The sequence below is a fragment of the Trichosurus vulpecula genome, chromosome 7, assembly GCF_011100635.1.
Source record: "Trichosurus vulpecula isolate mTriVul1 chromosome 7, mTriVul1.pri, whole genome shotgun sequence".
Lineage (NCBI taxonomy): Eukaryota > Metazoa > Chordata > Mammalia > Diprotodontia > Phalangeridae > Trichosurus > Trichosurus vulpecula.
The window spans coordinates 136,147,412-136,170,915 of NC_050579.1; positions in this window are offsets into that span (position 1 = coordinate 136,147,412).

Genomic DNA, 23,504 nt, shown 5'->3' on the forward strand with positions numbered 1-23,504 from the left:
ACCTGATTTTTGCTTCAACCACAAAAAGGCCATGGGTTAACTAGAGATAGATACAAATGTAAATTTAGGCAGAGAGCCCAACCTCTGCCTTAAATGTTAGGAATTTTCCTAACTGGAGCTCAGAGCGATTAGGACTGAACTCATAACATTTCTGTCTAAAATAAACTCCCTAAAGCTAAAGAAGACTTTGTAGACTTTAGGGGCCACTATATTATCCCTAGGCTTGAAATGAACCTGATTAGTGCAACAGCATGTTACAAATATAATTCAATATATGAGTGCAAGGTCCAGGCTCCTTGCTCTCCCATGCTGTGATTTTATTACCTCACCTAAGTTCCTCCCAGATCAAAAGCGCAGTCTTCTCATTGAGAGTCAGATTGCTTATGGAATTGCCCCTTCTTTAGGTATGCCCTCTAAATTGGCTCCCCAAATTCCCAAATGTAGATTTACATTTTTTAGGAACTTCCCTCTTGATAAACATAATCAAGCCTATTTGCCTCACTGTAGGCTTCTGCTGGCAAATAGTCATTAATGGATACTCGGGAGCAGTGGTGGGATTCAGTCAGTTCTCACCTGTTTGGTAGAACCAGTACCTAATTTTAGGTTGATTTTGGGAACCAGTTGTTAGCAGGGACAGGGCCTGTGCTCGGTTCCATGGAGAACTGGTTGTTAATTCATTTGAATCTCACCCCTGCTTGGGAATCCCTCTCACCTGCTGTCTTTGCAGAATATCCCCTGAAAAAAATTAGAAGGGAAAAGGTGGAAGAGAATCAGTCCTCAATGAAGACTCCTGTTTTAGAGTCAGAACAAAAGGAAAGCTCTACCAATAAGATTCTAGCTTTACAACAGTGAGAGCCTACCTGTTAGTCTCAGGGACATCTCTCAGTGAAATCCATATTCGCAGAGGTACAAAAGGGCAAGTCCAAATCAATAAACTTATATTGGGGGAAGCACAGTTCAGTAAGACTATATCTGAAGATGTCTATTCTTCTATCTAAGGTGCCAAAGGACACCTCAACACTCTTTATAAGGAGATGCTTTCAAAAGTCCCAAAAGTTCATTATCCTGTAAACTCATCAAAATGAACAAGCAACTTCTTTGATTAATTCCTTAGAGACAGCCTAGTGGCTCAGTGACTTGAGTGCTGTGCCTAAAGTCAGGATAAATTGGAATTCAAATCCAGCCTCTCGGATATTTACTAGCTATTTGACCCTGAATAAATCACCTAACCTCTATCTGCCTCTGTTTTTTCAACTGTAAAATAAGGATAACAATAGCACCTACCTCCCAAGGTTGTTATGATGACAAAATGAGATATTTGCTTTAGCACAGTGCCTGGCACATAGTAGGTGTCTAATAAAATGTTTGCTTCTTTTCTTTCTTATATTTGTAGTATTTACTTCACAGGACTGTTGTATCGAAAATGTTTCATAAACCTTAAGACTACCATATAAGCAACATTGTACAATGAACAAATATTCATTACTTAGTTCTTCTCAGCAATACAATGATCCAAGACAATGCCAAAGGACACATAATGAAAAATGCTATCCACATCCAGAGAAAAAACTGTTGGAGTCTGAGTGCAGATTGAAGCATATGATTTTCACTTTATTTTTTTATGTTTCTTTTGTTTTTTGGTCTGCTTCTTCTTTTACAATATTGCTAACATGGAATTATGTTTTACATGATTGCACATAAATAACCTATATCAAATTGGTTACTATCTAAGGGAAGGGGAATGTGAAGAAGGGAGGGAGAAAATTTCAAAATTTAAAATTTTTTTAAATGAATGTTAAATGTCTATAGTGTACTTGGAAAAAACAAAATACTATTAAGGGAACAAAATAAAACTCAAAGGAACAAAAAGACTGCTGTATACATGTGAGTTAATATTATTATTATGGAGGAAAACTATTGAAAATATAGGCTTGAAATAACAGATTTATACTCTTTTCTGAGGATGAATGAAGTAAAAGATACCTCAGATGCAATAACCTAAATCATAGTCTTGGAGCCACAAGGAATGAATTAGCCACAAAAATGAAGTAATATGGTATAGTGAATTGGGAGTCAAAGGACCAGGGTTCAAATTCTTACTCTGACAAAAACTAGCTATGCAACCTTAGGCAAATTATCTTCTCTGGGTCTTAGTTTCCTCAAAAAGGAAAGGGGCTGGATTACATGATGGTCTATATTTATTTTTAGCCCTATGATTTATTACTGAAAAGGGACCACAGAAATCATTTAGCTCAAACCTTTCATTATACAGATGAATAAACTGATGTCCAGATAAATGAAGGGACTGCTCGAGTAAGAACTCAAACCAACTTCTCTGTCTCCACATCTGGCATTCCATCTACCGCAATGGCTATAGTTGACCTAGTGAAAGTTTAGCCTAAGTAAATGTCCCACAGATTCTGACAAGATTATTTCAATAGCACTGAGGAGAAATTGCTGACATGAGATCAAATCATGTATCCAAATATTAAAAATGACAAAAGACTGAAGGCAAAGACATGGTCCTGACTTTGACCTCAGGGGGGGAAAAGATTAAACGCAGACATTTCAAATTATAGGGTTCTAAAGAGATCTTTTCAATAAAACTGTTCAACATTCAGTAGGAAGTTTTGTGAACTTATCTTAAGTTAGCATATACCATTTTCTCTCCCAATATGGTTTGCTTGCAAAAGAATAAAGGCAGAAACATACAGTGTGTGTGTATATATGCATTTATATGTCTGAACACTAAATTGAGCACAAAATGAGATATTTGTTTATAACACATACTCCTCTACTATTGTCCCATGATTTTTTTTAAATAGCCTCTCAAACACATGTTATCGTTGGCTGTCACTTTTGAGAATGGACTGCTTTATAGAATATATACCCACAAACTGGTTTACACACACACACATATATATATATGTGTATATATATATATATATATATATATATATATATATATATATATATATATATATAAATTTATGAAAGGTACTTTCTACACATCAGATAGTAAAATGTAGAAGTGTTTCACAGCATGGCCTTTAAAATAAAGCTAAGGAAACTTCCCCTGAGTGGAATCATAGAATGTTGGCATTCCAAAGGATCTTTAAGATCATTTAGAAACTAAATTTGTATGAAATTGAACTAAATTTTAACTTGACTCCTTTGGTTTTACAGATGAGGAAAATAATTACCACCATTACATTGAGGAGTCACCAATATACTGAAGGAGTAACAAGATGTAAGAGACTTCCTTGGGATTAAGAAGACCAGAGGTTCTGCCTACTCCGACACATAGTTGTAAGAATCAAATGAAATAATATTTGTAAAGCACTTAGTACAGAGCCTGATACACAGTAGGTATTCAATAAATAATTGTGTAATTTTTTTTTCCTTTTCTACCTTCCTAACTTTCTTCTTTCCTTCCGTATCCGCCTAGGGCTATCTACATGATACAAATAAGATGGTGAATGACCCCTTGGTAATTCCTTGAAAAATCATTTAAACTCACTGCTTGCTGAAAGTAACCATCAGTTTCATGTAAATGGTAGAATGAACAGCTCCATGAAGGAGGAGCTTCAGTCATTCGTTACATAAGTTATCCACATGAATATTTTATCAAATTACTATTATATATCCATCCCTACAGTTTAAAAAACCCTATAGAAGAATATAAAAGAAACAGGAAATTTGGTTCCTTTCCTCAAAGAAATAAAAACTCAGTTGGGAAGATACAATATACACATGTGAAATTACTTGAATAATAATCATATGATCTGGAAAGTACCCAGGTGGCACAGTGAATAAAAGGTTGGTCAAAAAGGCCTAAATTTAAATCCCACCTCAGACACATAGTAACTGTGTAACTGTGGGTAAGTAACTTGACATCTCTCAGTCTCAATTTCTTCATCTTTAAAATAAGAAAGGAAGGGAAGGGTGTTAGACTTGTCGGCCTTCAAGGCTCATTCAAGGTCTAAATTTATGATCCGATATAATTCAATTCAATTTAACAAGCATTTATTAAATGCCTGTTATTTCCAAGCCACTATGTGCTGTCATACAAAGACAAAAGAAAAAAACAGCTCTCTGTCCAGAATAAATGGATACAATGTGATTTGAGTAAGGAGGGACAAAAGAAACATTTCCCATGGAAAGTGACACCTGAGCTAATGTCTAAAGGAAGCTTCTAATTGTTCAAGGTGGAGGGAAGGAGTGAGTACATTCCAGGCCTTTGGAATAGTCTGTGCGAAAGGACAGATATGGGACATGAATGCTAATAAGCAGGTTGGCCAATTTTGCTGGAACAGAAACTATGTAAGATGCAATACTAGGGAGATGTGGAATAACGGAGTAACCAGATTGGGAATCAGATCAACCTTACAAGACCTGCTAGATGGCATGAATTTTGAGTCATTTTTAAGGGAGTGGGGGTAATAGAAATCAGCTTTCAGAGAGGAAAGGGAAAGGCGACTCCAGACTAGAGGTATAACATGGTGGTTGTTGTGGTTGTTCAGTCATTCAGTCATGTCTCTTCATGACCCCATGGACCATAGAAAACCAGGCCCTTCTATTCTTCACCATTTCTCAAAGTATGTCCAAGTTCATGCTCATTGGTTACATGATACTATCTATCCATCTTATCTTCTGCCATTCTCTTTTCCTTTTGCTTTCAATCTTTCCCAGCTTCAGGGTTTTTTCCAGTAAGTCCTATTTTCTATGTGGCCAAAGTATTTAAACTTCAGCTTCAGGATTTGACCTCCCAGCACACACCCTGAATTAATTTCTTTAAGTATTGACTGATTTGATCTCCTTGCTATCCAAGGAACCCTAAAAAGTCTACAGCACCACAATTAGAAAGCATTGATTCTGCAGTGCTCAAACTCCTTATGCTCCAACTCTTACAGCCATACATTGCTACCGGAAAAACCAAAGCTTTCACCATATGGACATTTGTTGGCAAGGTGATGTCTCTGCTTTTTAGGATGCTATCCAAATTTGCCATAGCTTTCCTTCCAAGGAGCTAACAGGTTTTAATTTCATGGCTGCAGTCATGATCTGCAGTGATCTTTGAGTCCAATAATATAAAATCTGACACTGCTTCCATTTCTTCTCCCTCTATTTGCCAGGAAGTGATGGGACCAGTTGCCAAGATCTTAGTTTTTCATGCTGAGCTTCAAGCCAGGTTTTACACTGTCCTCTTTCACTCTCAAGAGGCTTCTTAATTCCTCTTCATTTTCTGCCGTCATAGTGGGATCATTTCTCCCAGCAACCTTAATTACAGTTTTTGATTCATACAGCCTGGCATTTTGCATGATGTACTCTGCATACAATTTAAATAAATAAAGTGACAATATACAGCCTTGTTGTGTTCTGTTTCCAATCTTAAACCAATCAGTTGTTCCATGTTTGGTTCTAACTGTTGTAGATTTTTTTTCTGGGACTCCCTTGCTTTCTCCACAATCCAGCAAATGTTGGCAATTCGGTCTCTAGCTCCTCTGCCTCTTTGAAAAACCAGCCTGCTCTTCTGTTAATTCTTGAAGAATCTTAAGCATTACCATGCTGGCACATGAAATAAGAGTGACTGTTCAATAATATTAACACTCCTTGGCATTGCCCTTTTTTAGGATTGGGATGTAAATGCAGGGGGCACTTTTGTGTTTTACAAATTTGCTGGCATTTTGAGTATAGTAGTTTAACAGCATCATCTCTTAGGGTTTTAAATAGCTCAGTCGGAATTCCATCACCTCCACTAGCCTTATTATTAGTAATGCTTTCTAAGGCTCACTTAATTTCATCCTCTAGGATGTCTGTATTACACCCTGCTGCCTCTAAGTAAAATTATCCACTGCCATTTATTAAGAACCTACTATGTGTCAGGCATTAGGATGGGATGGTAATTCAAAGATGAAAATGGCATAACCCATACTCATATTCAACCATAAAAACAATACATAAGCATATATAAATTATATACAAACTAATTATTGGGCAATTTCACGAGGGAGGCCTAGCAATTGGGAGAATCAAGAAAGGTCTCTTACAGAGGGTAGCATTTGAACTAAATTTTAAGGAAACTAGAAATTCTAAGAGTTTTAGGAGAGGAAAGATTACATTCCATATATTAGGGGAAACAGCCTATTCAAAGATACAGAGACCAAAAAAATGGGACATAATATGTGAGATACATGCAGAAATTAAGTTTGTTTGACCACAGAGTGAATGAAAGGGAATAATATACAGTAAGTGGAGAAAATTAAGTTGGAGCTAAGTGGTGAAGAGTTTTAAATACACGAGATGAGCTTGTACTTGACCCTAAAGCTAATAGGGTGCCACTGGAAATTACTGAGGAGGGGAGTCATATAATCAGATCATTTTTGCCCTCAAAATTTAGATTAAAAAAATCAAGCCTGGCATTTAAAAACCACAAAAGTCAATAGAATATATTTGAGACTATAGCAAGGCATGGTTTAGTGTTATATACCTACAGGAAAAGTCACTATTTAACTCAAAGGCTGGGTGAATTCTCATGAGCATCTTGGCCTTTTTAAAAATGCATTGGATCCAGTTACCTACTCATTTCCTTGGATTTGAGACAATCTGTCACAATCTTCTTTGCATTCTATTTTGAACCTTACTATGTTACTTACTTAGCTGAATATTCATATTCTCCATGGAGTCATAGGCTTACAAAAATAGAGACTTTAAATAATTTGTCCTAAGACATGAACGAAGTCAATTTTCAGAGGCAGTATTAGGAAAGGGGAAATCGTGATTCTCTGTTCCCTTCTCTTTTCTTGCTGGGGAGTGGCAAAGGAGGGAGGCATAATAAGAATTAACTGAAAGATAGTGGGATTTTTTTCATTTCCTCTACCCTTCCATTCCTTGCCAGATTCCAAGATGTTTTCTCATTTTTAGACCTTTAAAAAAATAAGGGAAGAAAACATGTAAAGCTGAATCCTCCTTCCCCATTCTTTGCTCAATGAATGATAGGGAAATAACAAGACAGATGAGAAGATGGTCATGACTACCATTACTCCAGTCAATCTCTAGGTCCCTATTTCACACCCACTCATTTTATGCATAGTGGGAGGTCAGTTTGGTCAGAAGGGCATTTATTTCTTAAAGCATCTCAAACTATATATTAAGTGGTTATGTAACCACTTAGGAAAAGTATCAGTAAGATTTTCCCAGGAGGATAAGGAGAAAAAAAAAGAAAAAAGAAGAGGAGAAAACAGGGGAAATGGTTTAATCTGGAAGATACCCCCTTAAATTACAGTGTTCTCATGTAACAAGTGGAATATTACATATCACAGAAAAAATCTTGTGAGGAATTAAATGGTCAAATATAAACCATTGCTAACACACTTACACTTATATATACACATAGAAATGGGATTTGGGAAACATTTCAGGGCAATCTATTTCTTTGCACTAAACCTGGACACTTTCATACTGCTCTTTCCACCTTCAAGAACGGGACTAGAGAGTTGCAGATAAGATCACAGATCCTCTGAACTATATTTATCTAACTAAATTCATTAAGCTGCATTAAAACACTTAGGATTGAATTGAACTGAATAGAATTTAACTGACATACTTCTCTGGCCTCTGCATACGCTCACAAATCATCCCCCACCCCCACCCCAATCTTGAATATACTCCCTCCTCATCTCTGCCTCTCAGAATACTTATTGTACTATAAGACCCACCTTAATTGCTATATTTTCCCATACCTTTCCTTATCCCAACTGGTAGGATCTTTTCCAACCTCAAATTTTCCTAAAGGATTTTATCTACCTTCTCCCTTATTCCCATTGCTTCCTTTCTTATTCCTTTCTGTGTATCTGTTATATGTCTCCCCACATCCCTATCAAATTCACCTCTGTCTCCTTTCTACCCATGCCCTGCCAGTAGATAATAAATTCCTTGAGGACAGGGGTTGTACATAGTAGAAGCTTAACAAATACTTGTTGAATTTACACTGGAATTTGAAATTGGAATCTGGACATAAATCAGCACTCTTAGTGAATCAATATGCCTCAGATCTAAGAATTGAACATAAAAGAAAATGGTAAGAGCCCTACAAGAAATGAGTCACCTCTTCCGCTTTTCTTTCCCCCTTTCAAATTTGCTTTTCATGACAATCTGTGTTTAAGCTGTTTTGCACAGCTCTTCTTTGAAGACCCCCTGTCACTCTCATTTCTGAAACAGTGGATTACTGAATGATGTCATCAGTAAGTAGAGCAAGTTGCCTGGTAAATTTGCAAGGAATTGCTGCCCAGCCCAATTTATTCTGGGGCCCAACTCTTAAGATACGACACAACTGATTCATATTCAACAATATGTCAGAGTCTCCAAGAGAAAGTTTGACATCTGTAGAAAGCTTGAAATCAAGGATACTACTGAGAGAAAAATATAACCCAGATTGTTGCAAATAAGTTTGCATTCTGGTTAAAAGAAAATCATCCCACCATTTCATGTGTGCCATTATACTCATGTTTTAAATCTGGTGATGGCAATTTCTTTACCCAATTTTCAATGTTATTTGGCTTTTAACCTTCATCCCAGTTCTTTTTCTCATTTATTGACTATGGAGAATTGAGTTAAAACATTTGCCCGTTTTAAATTGTTAAGGCTTAGCTTACAGGCTTTTAGACTGTGGATTGTTGGATTTTTTTTTTTTATTTTAACCCATCTGCTTTTAGATATTTCTAGACCTCAAGCTCTCAATCACCACACAGATACAAGACAATGGCAGCTGATCTTTCACAACATCTGTCTTTATGAATGAGAAAAGATGGTCCAATGCATGAAAAGTCTCCTTCAGAAGATCATATAGCCTGGTCTTTCCACAAACCAGGATACTATAACTACTATAATAATTTGGACAATGCAGACAGCAAGTTTTATACACAGCCCCAAGTCAGATTGCTAGGGATTCTAAACAATTAGAAACAGGGGGTTTTAATGAAAGCCATTTTGCTATTCGAATGGTAGTATTCCCTGGGTCTCTTTCAGTACAAACTAATTCAATATTCTTCTCTGATCTCATCAATGTGAGATTTCTCTCAAATGGTTCAAATCACAATCCACCCACACTTGCCCATCTTATGAGATTGTTTTTGTCTATATCCTCCCATTAATCCTCCAAAGGACTACCCAATGCAATGGATCAAATAACTTAGCTGTAAAACTGGCATTCTCCACAAAGCTTCCAAACTGAAAAAAGGAAATTCCTCCAAAATCATAAGCCCTTTGTTTATTTAGTTAAATGGGCATTTTAGCCATCAATAGGGAGCATAAGGTTAAGTGCCTGTACAAAAAAAAAATGAAAATAGAATGATAGTTTTTGAGCTCAAAGGGACCATAAAGGTCATTTATTCAAAATCATTCATTTAACAGCTGAAGATACAGTTATCTCTTCTATATCATGGGGGTTAAGGGTGTGGTGCCCATGCAATCTTGAAAATCCGCATAAATGTTTTTGGCCCTTCCATTTGTTCCAGAGAAGAAGTCTGACTTTTTTTTTCTCTTTTATAGGGTATTTACAGTACCTTATTGTAAAATTTGGGTTATGTATTTGGTCATAGGCTGGACTTTGCTTGTCATCTGCAACTTCCACAAAACTCCCCCAAAATTCCCATTTAATTTCTTATGCTGACCCGTGATATATCAAAACCACAATGGGGAAGCTTGGAAGGGATAATTATACTGAGATATAGAAATGGGAAATGAATTGTTCAATGTCACAGAGTCAAATGGTAGAGCTGAGAATGAAACTCCACATCTTCTGACTTTAAATCCTGTGATCTCTTTACTGTATGAGAGCTACTTTTTGGTGAGTTCGTATTCAGTATAGCAAAATCATCATGAGAAAGCAGCTCTGAAGCCACCTATCTTAATGCATGCAGGTTAACATCTGAAACCCACACAGGTAACCCCAGAAGGTAATAGACTCTTCCTTTCCAGGCTAGAGGGAGTGAAAAAGAGAAAACATTAACTTTTACTTTTGAATTTTTAAAAGATAGGGGAGGAGAATTGAGGAAATGGAATGAGAGAAGCCCCACATATTTGATAGAGTGAAAAGGGAGTAGGAGTCCAATAATCCAGCAGGGGCTACTTTTAATTTTGTTTTTGCGTTTCTAACATCTTGCTCAGGAACTTGTATACACTAGGTGCTTCACATAGGCTTGTTGGATTAGAATTAAGAGACTGGGTTCCAGTCATAACTATTTTACCAGTGTACTCTGTGTAACCTTGGGCAAATTACCTCATCTCTCTGGGCCTCAGTTTCTTCATCTATAAAATGAAAGGGAGATCATCGGACCTCAAAGGTCCTTTTCAGCTCTAAAATTCTATTTGGATGGGAATTTGGTCATCTTGCTTTATTAAGGTAGTCAAACTCTTTCTAAAACCATCAACATTGAAACAAAGAAATAAAAGTACACGTTGATAATATTACAAGTAAAATACATACAATAAATTACATTTTGTCCAGTGATAAGTGGGAAGTTTATATTGTATAGTGGCAGCTGACATAACCATAGTGGTAAGACCGTGATAAATAATTCTATCCTGAATAGGCTTTACACATTTGAAGATGAAATTGGAACTGAGGGCCACCATGCAATAGTGGAGCCATAAAAATTCATGTATTTGATATAAAAACTTACTGGTAATTACCATCAATAAGGAGGTGGCAATCAGCCCTAATTGGCTTGAGCAGCTAGACATATAGTCAAGTTTTGCATTTTCTCCATGAAAATTCACCAGTAAAATAAAATTAGGGTGGACTTTTTATGAAAATAAGGGGTTTTAATTGAAGACCTTTGACCTCAAAGAGCTTTTAGACTTTCTTTTTTTAAAGAAACAGATGTTCAAAAGAAATGATTATTGCTACTGACCTTTGAACTTACACATGCTACATAATATAATTATGAGCTTTTTAAGATGTACTAGTTAGCTAGATACAACTTTTGCTTTGAGGGCACGCACCTAACAATTTGTCATTGTAGGTAGGAAAATAAGGAATTTACGGAGCCCTCTTATGTAGCCGTTTTATTTCAAACTGCTGTATTTTTATTAGACAGGACTAATAAAATCTTCAATGGATTCCATGTTTACTTTTGGAAATCTTTAAATGCCACCCTCAATTATGAATCACAGGCTATTAGACAACATGAAAAAGCAAGTCAAAGGAAATTGAGGCTTGGAGAGCTGAAGGATGGATGACGGATACCTCTTACACATGATTTAAATTATGAAACTTTAACTTCAGAGAGAGGCAGAACTTTCTGGCAAAAACAAGACTAAGAGTAGGCTAAGCAGTGGGTAGATTGTGAGTGTAATGGCATGGGAGCACAAGTAGTAGAAAAAATTATAGTAAACTATTTCCACTGATCCTATTAACTTCTTTAGAGGTCTACCTGCATTAAAAATAGTTAACACTATGTTTAAATTTTAAAAAGTTAATTCCATTAAATGACAGAGCTGGCAAGTTTCTAAAAAATCAACTTATATAGAGAGAATAAATATGGATTCTCTCTCTGTCTCTGTTTTACACACACACACACACACACACACACATACACACACGTACACATACACATATATAAACTATATCCACTGTACAACATAGCTGTAACATATGTGTGTATGTTTATGTCTCTGTGTATGTATACATATGTATATATGTATACACACAACCATACATACATGTCTGTTTAAACAATCCAGAAAGCATTTATGAAACATTTTAATGTGTTAGGCATTGTACTAAGCACTGGGCATACAAAGAAGGGCAAAAACACAATCCCCTACCTCAAGGAGCTCACGATCCAATTGGTAAAAAAACATGCAAACAGCTATGTGTAGACAGGGTATATACATGGTATAAACTGGATTTTGAAGATATAGACACAAAGTATCTTTTTTTTCTTTTTTTTAATTTATTTAACATATTTAGTTTTCAGCATTGATTTTCACAAGAGTTTGAATTACAAATATTCTCCCCATTTCTACCCTCCCACCCACTCCAAGATGGCGTATATTCTGATTGCCCTGTTCCCCAGTCAGCGCTCCCCTCTGTCACCCCACTCCCCTCCCATCCCCTTTTCCCTTCCTTTCCTGTAGGGCAAGATAAATTTCTACACCTCATTGTCTGTGTATCTTATTTTCTAGTTGCATGCAAAAACTTTTTTGTTTGATTTTGAACATCTGTTTTTAAAACTTTGAGTTCCAAATTCTCTCCCCTCTTCCCTTCCCACCCACCCTCCCTAAGAAGTCAAGCAATTCAACATAGGCCACATGTGTATCATTATGTATAACCCTTCCACAATACTCATGTTGTGAAAGACTAACTATATTTTGCTCCTTCCCAACCCATCACCCTTTATTGAATTTTCTCCCTTGACCCTGTCCCCTTTCAAAAGTGTTTGTTTTTGACTACCTCCACCCCCATCAGCCCTCCCCTCCATCATTCCCTCCATTTATTTTTATCTTCTTCCCTCTTCTTTCCTGTGGGGTAAGATTCCCCATTGGGCATGTATGGTATTCCCTCCTTAGGCCAAATCTGATGAGAGCAATGTTCACTCCTTCCGCCCTCATCTGCCCTCTCCCCTCCTCCCACAGAACTGCTTGCTCTTGCCTCCTTTATGCGAGATAATCCACCTCATTCTATCTCTCCTTATCTCCCTCTCTCAGTATGTTCCTCTCTCATCCCTTAATTTGATATTATTTCTTTTAGATATCTTCCCTTCATCTTCAACTCACCCTGTGTCCTCTCTCTCTCTCTCTCTCTATGTATATATATATATATATATATATATACATATATATATACATATATATATATACACACACACATACACATTCACATATATATATATATATATATATATATATATATATATATATATATATATATATATATATATATATATACATAAACATATATGTATGCACATTCCCTTCAGCTACCCTAATACTGAGGTCTCATGAATCATACTCATCATCTTTCCATGTAGGAATGTCAACAAAACAGTTCACCTTTAGTAAGTTCCTTGCAATTTCTTTTTCTTGTTCTTTTTCTTGATTACCTTTTCATGCTTCTCTTGATTCTTGTGTTTGAAAGTCAAATTTTCTATTCAGTTCTGGTCTTTCCACTGAGAAAGCTTGAAAGTCCTCTATTTTATTGAAAATCCATATTTTGCCTTGGAGCATGATACTCAGTTTTGCTGGGTAGGTGATTCTAGGTTTTAATCCTAGCTCCATTGACCTCCAGAATATTGTATTCCAAGCCCTTCGATCTCTTAATGTAAAGGCTTCCAGATCTTGGGTTATTCTGATTGGGTTTCCACAATACTCAAATTGTTTCTTTCTGGCTGCTTGCAGCATTTTCTCCTTGACCTGGGAGCTCTGGAATTTGGCAACAATATTCCTGGGAGATTTCTTTTTGGGATCTATTTGAGGAGGCGATCGATGGATTCTTTCAATTTCTATTTTGCCCTGTGGCTCTAGAATATCAGGGCAGTTCTCCTTGATAATTTCCTGAAAGATGGCATCTAGGCTCTTTTTTTGATCATGATACATGTGTGGCCTAGGTTGAATTGCTCAACTTCTTAGGGAGGGTGGGTGGGAAGGGAAGAGGGAAGAGAATTTGGAACTCAAAGTTTTAAAATCAGATGTTCAAAAACAAAAAAATTTTTATATGCAACTAAAAAATAAGATACACAGGCAATGGGGTGTAGAAATTTATCTTGCCCTACAAGAAAGGAAGGGAAAAGGGGATGAGAGGGGAGGGGGGTGATAGAGGGGAGGGCTGACTGGGGAACAGGGCAACCAGAATATAAGCCATCTTGGAGTGGGGGGGAGGGTAGAAATGGGGAGAAAATTCATAATTCAAAATGTTGTGAAAATCAATGCTGAAAACCAAATATGTTAAATAAATAAATTGCATTTAAAAAAAAAAGAATATCAGGGCAGTTCTCCTTGATAATTTCTTGAAAGATGATATCTAGGCTCTTTTTTTGATCATGGCTTTCAGGTAGTCCAATAATTTTTAAATTATCTCTCCTGGATCTATTTTCCAGGTCAGTGGTTTTTCCAATGAGATATTTCACATTGTCTTCCATTTTTTTCATTCCTTTGGTTCTGTTTTATAATATCTTGATTTCTCATAAAGTCACTCACTTCCACTTGCTCCAATCTAATTTTTAAGGTAGTATTTTCTTCAGTGGTCCATTGCACCTCCTTTTCCATTTGGCTAATTCTGCCTTTCAAGGCATTCTTCTTCTCATTGGCTTTTTGGAGCTCTTTTTCCATTTGAGTTAGTCTATTTTTTAAGGTGTTGTTTTCTTCAGTGTATTTTTCAGTATTTTTTTGGGTCTCCTTTAGCAAGTCATTGACTTGTTTTCTTGCATCCTTCTCATTTCTCTTCCCAATTTTTCCTCTACTTCTCTAACTTGCTTTTCCAAATCCTTTTTGAGCTTTTCCATGGCCTGGGACCAGTTCATGTTTTTCTTGGAGGTTTCTGTTGTAGGCTCTTTGACTTTATTAATTTCTTCTGTCTGTATGTTTTGGTCTTCTTTGTCAGCAAAGAAAGAATGCAAAGTCTGAGACTGAATCTCGGTGTGTTTTCACTGCCTGGACATATTCCCAGCCGACTAACTTGACCTTTGAGTTTTTCAGTGGGGTATGACTGCTTGTAGACCACAGAGTTCTATGTTCCAAGTTTGGGGGGGAGGTGCCAGCTCTGCCACACCAGCACTGCTCCTTCCCCAAGAAAGCCCAACCCGGACTGGGCTTAGATCTTCAGCAGGCTGTGCACCCCTGCTCTGATCCTCCACTTAATTCCTCCCACCAGGTGGGCCTGGAGCCAGAAGCAGCAACAGCCGTAGCTGCCCCACCTCCACTGCCCCCGGGGCTGGAAGCCGAACTGCGAACTCCTTCCACTCCCACAGCTTTTCCCACTAACCTTCTCAGCAGTCTTTGGTGTTTGTGGGTTGAGAAGTCTCGTAACTGTCTCAGCTCACTGATTCAGGGCGCCAGGGCATGCTCTGCCCAGTTGCTGGTCTTGTTGGTCCACGCTGCTCAGGCCAAGCTCTGCTCCACTCCGTTCCCAGCTCCCAGCTCCCAGCTCCGAGCTCCGTGTGGGATAGACCTCACCCAGCGACCATCCAGGCTGTCCTGGGCTGGAGCCCTGCTTTGCTCTGCCGCTTTGTGGGTTCTGCCATTCTAGAATTTGTTCAGAGCCATTTTTTATAAGTTTTTGGAGGGACTCGGTACAGAGCTCACGCTATTCCCTGCTTACCAGCCGCCATCTTGGCTCCCCCCCCACACACACACACACACAAAGTATCTTGAGTTTGAAATGCTTATAGGAAAATCAGCTCAAGAGGTCCAAAAAAAGAGATGGTGTTGTAAGACTGGACTTCATGAGAGAAATTGAGACTGGATATATAGATCTGGGAATCATCTGCATAGAGGAGACAATTGAAGCCATGAGAGCTGTTGAGATCACCCACAGAGACTGACTCTGGGTCCAGAGTTTTATTCACTGCAGAACCTAACTGCCTTGACAGTTGCCTTATCAAGTAGTATCAAGATGGAGAAAAGACCACTGGAGAACAGTTTTATTTGAATGGTAAGATCTGAGGCCAGATTGCAAAGGATTTAGAAGAGAGTGAAAGGAGAAGTGATTGCAGATGGATTTCTCAAGAAGGTTAGCTGCAAAAGGGAGGGAAAATGTGGGATGATCAATAAAAGGCATGATAGAATTAAATGAGAATTTTTTTGTTTTGAGGGTTTTTTTTACTTTTTTACTTTTTTTTACTTTTACTTTACTTTTTACTTTTTTAAGAATGGGAAAATATATGCATATTTATAGAGAGCAGGGAAGGAGTCAGTAAATAAAAGATTGAATATAGTGGAGTGGGAATGATAGAGAGGTCAATTATTTGGAGAAGATGAGAAGTGATGAGATCAAGGTAGCTTGTAAACCACCTACTGTAAGAGGAGTTTACCTCAGCAAACAGAAAGTTCACTTTTTTGTGAGACACAAGGGAGCCATGGAATTCTTGAATAGGGATAAGAAGAAATGGAATAGCCATCATCGTGAGTAGAAAAGTAAATCTCTTAGGAAGCTTAAAAGGCTAGCCTTGACAAAATTTATGTTGCATAATCTTAAATGGGTCCAGTCATAACAGTTTCATTGTTTTCTCTAACTCTGTTTAGTGGTAAGATGCAAGGTGGCAGATATGGTAAGTATCCTAAGGTTGAAGTTTGACAAGGCATGATAGGTGGGAATATAAGGAGGCAAGAAATTTGAGAGTGGAGGACCAAACTGATTCACCAAGGTGTTGAGATTGGGATGGGAGTAAAGTTCAGACAGTGATGATCTTGGCGAAAATTGACGGGGGAAAAGATTGGAGGACACAGTGGGAATGATTAACAAGGTTAGACACCCTAAGACACTAGAGGGAAAATGAAATAATAGAACGTCATGACCAGATAAAGGGAAGTTAGAGCTCATAAACATAGAACATTTGTGGGTGACAGCAAGATCAATCACATGATAATTTTTATGTGCAGCCAAAATGAAGTGAAAGAGTAGGTCAAGAGAACTGAGGAGAAAGCCAGCTATTTATATACATATATAACTATATACAAGCATGCATACACATAATATTTATGTTCATATATGTGTCACCAAAAAGATAAATGTTAGGCCTACCCCTTCAGAATCAAGATAGTTCTAGAGTAAAACTATTCCAGTGAGCTTTGGGCACTGATTCAGTGGCCAACAGAATAAACAACAATGTCTGCTACTTTAAAGGATAGTTGTGGCCCACCACAACAGGGGTATTAGGAGATAATACCAGTGGAATTAGAAGTATTCTAAGCTGGTAAAGAGGGAATGAATATAGATATACAAACAGTCAAAGCCATTTCCCAGTATATACGTGGGAAAAGGATATGGACAAACCATTCCAAAAGAAGATTTACAAACTATTAACTACTATAAGAAAGATTATTTCAAATAACTAAGTGAAATTAAAATTCAAATAATTCTGAAGTTTTATCTCACACCCAACAAACTGGAAAAGATGACAAAAGATAGGATAAGTCAGTGCTAGAAGGGTTGTAAAACACAGACACACTAATACACTATCAGTAGAGTTGTGATTGGTCCAACCATTCTGGAAAGCAATTTGGAATTTTGTCAAGAAAGTGACTAAAATGCCCATACACTTTAACTCGTAACTTCCATTGCTAAGTAGATACCCCAAGGACATCAAGGACAGGAAGGTTGCATACATGCTACAATAATTATAAAACCTATTTGTGCAAAGGAATTGTAAACAATCAGTGTTCACTGATCAAAGATGGCTAAACAACTGGACATATGATAGAATAATACTGCAATGTAGGAAATGATGACTACAAAGAATATAGGGACAAAAAGGATGACATGGACTGATTTAGAGTAAGGTAAGCAGAACCAGGAAAACAATACGCAAAATAATTACATCAATGCGAATGGAAGTAATAAAAACAATAGAAACCTCATGCTGTGTTAACTCAACATACTTTAGAACAGAATTTATCATCTTCCCCCAAACTTGCCCAACTTTCCTATTTCTATTGATATTACCACCACCCTTCAAATCATTTAAGCTTAAAATCTCAGATTCATTTGATTCTTTGCTCTCTACCAGCCACATCCAATCAGTTTCCATGTTCTATCTCTTCTACTTCTATACAACATCTGCACGTATCCCATTCTGTCTTCCTGCATATCTTACCAGAAGGATTTTAGTTGGTAGCTGTAGCCAGAATGGACTTTGTTTTCTTTGAATGACTCAGCTCGCCTCGTTGAGCTTCCCTGGACGCTGGGGCTTGCTCTTCCGGGGCAGGACCAGAGCTTCCTGTGTGATGAGTCGTGGCGCTGGCTGAGGGGAGGTGTGTTAACGTGGTCTACGCTGCGGGAGGGGCCAAGTCAAGAACCAATCGGCCCTGGTCGTTCAGGCGGCGCTTGATGATGTCAAAAACTCTATAAGAGGGGAGAGGACAGCTTGAAGATCCTCCTTTCCTTTTCCGGTTGGAGCCAGAGACGCCTACAGCCGAAGCTGAGCTGCCGGTAGCAGAGCTGACTGGAGGCTAGTGGGTAATCTTCTTACCGCAGAGGGGAAGCATGTATACGATTTTGCCTTATACCATCTCGCTTCTCTGTGGCCTCCTGGTTACCCTTGTGAGGCGGACTTATTGGGCCTGGAAGCTTTTGATGAAAATATCAATATGGGGATGCTGGTTTGTGGGCTTGTTACTGTGGAGTGTAAATACATGCTTTAGTTCTCCTGCCTTCTGCCTAGAGAATTCTTTATATCCTGCGGTTCCGGACCTTTTAGGCACATATGAGATTCTCTTTGAAATCATAAATTCTGCCTTCCTAATATAGTAGCTTACTGCTCAGCCAAGTCTTGTCCTCCTTGTCATGGATAGGAGTGGGGAAGGAACTTAAAGGTCAGAATGGAATGAGGACTCTGGGTTTCCTTCTGCAGGTGTGGGGATGGGAAGTCAATGTACAACTCGGAAGGGAAAGGGGAAGTGGCATTGGCAGAAATGCTGCGGGGCAGGGAGGGGGAGACATCCCAAGGTGCCTATTCCACTACGCCCTCTGACACTTTGTAGGATTTGAGCAATGTAGATAGGTGGGGTAAGAATTGAGTGGAATGTTATAATACTAGCGTGGTTGGCTGGAACCTTCCTTACCTTTATTCCATCACTTTCTGTTCTCTCTAACTAAATAAAATGCCTTGCTTTAAGATAACAACCTTAAAGGGAAATCCTATCCAAATTAGTAAAGAGAAGGAATCCAATGTAAAAACTCTAAAATTAGGATTACCACATAAACCCTTCTAATCTGAATGCAGGTTTATTGATTAATTAACCAACTAGCTGATTTTCCAGCCCTATGTTGGTTCCCCTTTTAGTCTGCTAAATAAATGAACTCTATAAAAAAACAGAAGTAAAATGGGGGTATGCTGGTAAATATTTAAGTGGCTCTGAGAAAAAATGTATACAGGACAAACTTTTAAATTTAACCTGCATTATTAACGTTTTCTCCATCACTTTCTTAAGATTAAACAATCAACAAAATAAACCAAGCCCCGACTTTATAACATTTGGCAAGTTCCAAAATGCAAATTCTCACACTGAAAATTTAACCATCTGTTCTCCTGACCCTTTGAGCTGGCTCTAGCATGCTGATAAACCCACTAGTGCCTTTGTAGTAGAGAGATCGTCATTGTTTCCATTACAAGTCTTCATTCTATATTTTGATGGAGAAAAGGACCCTAGTATGCAGTACTTTAAAAAATATGACCAAAGACATACATTGCTTACTTAAGTTAAATGTAAGGGAATTTTTTAACCAGTTGAATTTTCCTTGTTTACCTTGTTCTCTCAATTTTCAAAATAAGCTGAAAGGCCCATTGGGAGGTATATTAAAGTGGCATAAGGATTATTAAATCAAGTCACTAATATTGATGTTTAAATTTCAATTCTTCGGATCTTTATAACTAAACCCAAAGACCTACAAATAAACTTGGATAATTGAGCATTTGGTTAGATTTCTGGAGATTGGGGCAAGCTTACCCTTAGCCCAAAATAACTCCCCTGCTGAGGCTTAAAATTGAACCATTAGCAATTCATTCCTTTATTTTAAGCTTTATCCTGTCATCCTTCTTTAAAATGGAAATCCTCTTGAATGGGGTGTCATTATGAAACCCTAATGCTTTAATGTGACTATCAGATGGCTTTCTTCAAAATGAGCGTTTCTGGGGATCAGCACAAGGGCACTGACACTTGAAGGCAAGAGGGTACTGTAGGGGAGGCCAGGTGTGTTGTAGACAAGCTTTGCTCACTTGGCAATTTTGTCTGGGAATAGCCCGCTCTTGGTGATTGCTATATTAACCATTTACTAGTGCTTCCTAAGAAATATAGACTGTCAGTCACCTTAGGAAGAGACTAGATCTTAGTAGAAAATTGTATAGCACTTAGTTGAAAGGCAACCTGGGTTCTAGTTCTAGCTACATCACAAATCAAGTTTGTGATCTTGGATTAGCACTTTCCCCTTTTTGAGCTTCAATTTACTCATCTGCAAAATAAGGGGGCTGGACTTGATGACCCCATAATATTCCTTCCAACTCTAAGTTCTCAAGCAACTCATTTTTACATTAGGAAACTAAGACCCAGAAAGATTAAATAAATGACTTGTCCAAGATCATGTAGCCAAATTAGTAAAGTTATCTTTGTGTTAAAAAAAAAACTATAGTTGTAATTAACTATATATTTTTTCTCAATATTATCCAATTTACACACAGAGGAAGGCTGTGTTCATGCAGAAGAAATATATAGAAGCAAATAATGAGCTGAAATGAGAAATCAGTGGTAAGAGGAGAAAATTTTTCCCTCAAAGAATGGCAAAGAGAAGGAAGATGTGAAAAGAACATTGTTTTCAGCTGTCACAGAATATTTTGATGTTGAGGACTGTTTTGTGAAGCCTAATGAATGAGCAATATGATCTCCCCACTGAGGCCCATTCTACATATATTCCACTAAATCAGTGTGAGTATTGCCTACAACAAATACAACTAATCCACATCTGCCTGTCCTGTATACCATCCATGTCTTTCTCTAAGTTTATCATATGGGATCCACCCCATAATTCTAGGGTTCTTCTGCCTGTTGTGTCTCTGTCTGTGAATATGTTTCTGTGAGCTTATATCACTGCAAGGATGCCAATGGAGAATTTGAGTTGTCCAGTGGTTTTACTTCATTCACAATAAAACTCTAAATTATTTCTCCCTCCCATTCTTTTCTCTCTACTCATGTATCTTTATCCACATCTTTTAGACCAGAGGGATCAAATTTATGGCTGCTCAACTCTTCAGGGTCCCCCAATCAGAATAAAATGTGTTTGGGATCTGCTTAACAAAATAGATAAAAATATAATACAATGTAGATAATGTAAATCTGTTATTTTCTAAGTCAATGTGCTGATAGAAAGTATCTCTTTCCATTGAGTTTTATATCATTGCTATATACCACTTTTCATGAGTAACTCCTTGGAAGTGGTGTTCTTTTCATGTCCACCATGCAATTGGGCATTGCCCTCTGATTGATCCTCATTTTCAACCCTTTGAAAGACATAGCATGTTATAACTTGTAGAGCACCAAGAACTTTGGTATTAAAATACCAGTCTTTGTTTTGGGAATCAGGAAACTCTCCATGAAACTATGAGGAAATTGTATTATATACTATGTACAGTACCTCTTAATAAACTCTGCCTTCGCAGGATATTCAAGACATAGGAGATGAATTATATGACTGTGGATGCACAGTTTAAAATAAAGGTAATTTACCAAGACAATTCTCCAATGAAAAAATTAGACATTAAAAGCCCAAGATAACAAATTTGGTCACATTAGTACCAACCAGGAAAATCTCTAAGAATTTAAATTAAGGGGAACAAGTGTAATTGAGGATTCCCTTCCTTACATGAGTTTAAAACAAATCTCCGCCCTTAACCAAATTGTTTCCATATTAGTACATGTGGTTTGGGAGTTTAGAAATTCCCATAATAAATCTGTTATCATGAAGGAGATTACCTCAAATCAGAGCTGCTTTGGAATTCAAATTGTCATCACTTGAACACATTTTCCTTCTTGTTTGATCTTACATTTTTCTCCTATAGAAAAAAATAATTACCCACAGGGCAAGGGGGTATTCATACAGAAGAAATGTATAGAAACAAGTAATGTGCTGAAATGGAAAATTAGTGGTAGAAGAAGAAAGTTTTCTTGAGAGAATAGTGGGGAGAAGGAAGATGTTGATAGGACATTGTTTTCAGCTGTCAGAGAGTATTTTGATGTTGCTTTGTGAAACCCAAGGGACAAACAATCTAAAGTCATAAGATTCTTTGAAAATAAGGGTGTGGAGTGGACAGTTATAGTCAAATAGAAACTGTTTTTCATCCAGTGGCCTGTTCAGGTGTCCTCATGTCAAAATTGGTGGTCCTCAACTTAGATGACATTTTTTTTTTTACTTTGCACAATTCAGTTTTTCTCTCCTTATTTCCTGACTTCATACTATGGGATTTCAATATACTTATTCATACTCCTTCAAATATATTCACTTTCTTCAATCTACTCAATTCCCATGGCTTACCCTTCTAATCCACCTCAGGTACACACAGAGATGGTTATATTCTGAGGGGCAGCTAGGTGGCACAGTAGAGTGCTAGCCTGGAGTCAGGAAAACCTGAGTTCAAATCCAACCTCAGGTATTTCCTGCTGTGTGACCCTGGGTAAGTCATTTAATCTGTTTGCCTCATTTTCCTCATCTACAAAATGGAAGAGAGGAAGAAAGGGAAGGAGGGAGAGAGGAAAGGAAGAAAGGAAGAAAAGAAGGGAGGAAGGGAGGAATAAAAGAGGGAAAGAAGGGAGGGAGAACAGAAAGAGGGAAAGAAAGGAAGGAGGGAAGAAGGAAGAGAGAAAAGGACAGAGGGAAGAAGGGGGAGGGGAAGGTTGACATACCCAATAGGAAGCGGAGGAGATGGCATTAGAGTTCAGGAAGAAATTAGGGCTGTATATATAAATTTGGGTATTATTTGTATAGAGATAATCATTGAATACATATGAGTTGATAAGATCTCCAAGAGGAAAAAAAAACAGAAAGAGATCTAGGACTAACCTTTGAAGGACACACATATACTTAGGGGTCAGGAGATGGGTAATTTGTTATAAAGTAGTCTAAAAAGGAGTAGTCAGGCAAATAGGAAGAGAACCAGAAGAGAGGAGTGGCATAGAAGCCAAGGGAAGAGAGAGTATTTAGGAGAAAATGGGATTAACAATGTCATAACTGATATTAAAAACACCTTAAATAAAAAATAAAATGGAATTTTCATTTTAATAATGGTTTCCACCATTTAAATTGATTTTAATTTATTACTCTCCCAGCTGTGCTTCTAACTTTCTGGACTTCAATGTCATTCCTCAACTGCAGTCTCACTCTTGAAACTTCCTCAGTGCCGGTGGCCTCCTTACCATGGAACATCCATCCAACATACCAGCCCCCATGCTCCTATTAGTGAATCCCTCCTAGTACCTCTATTTTAGGGAAGGGCAAGCCCAGGCCTACCACTCTACATTCCTCTCCCAAATGAGTTTCTCACTTTCCAGACTTCTACACCATTCTTTCCTCAACTTTCCTCCTACCCCATCCTACCAACTATTTTCCAGCTCATTTTTATGCATTGTCTGCCCCATTAGAAAGTAAGCTCTTTGAGGGTGGGGGTTGCCTTTTTGTGTGTATTTATGTCCTAGCACTTAGCACAGTGCCTAAAACATACTAAACACTTAAATGAATAAACACTTAATAAATTATAAATAAATAACACTTGCCTTTTGTCTTTCAAGATGAAAATATCTGA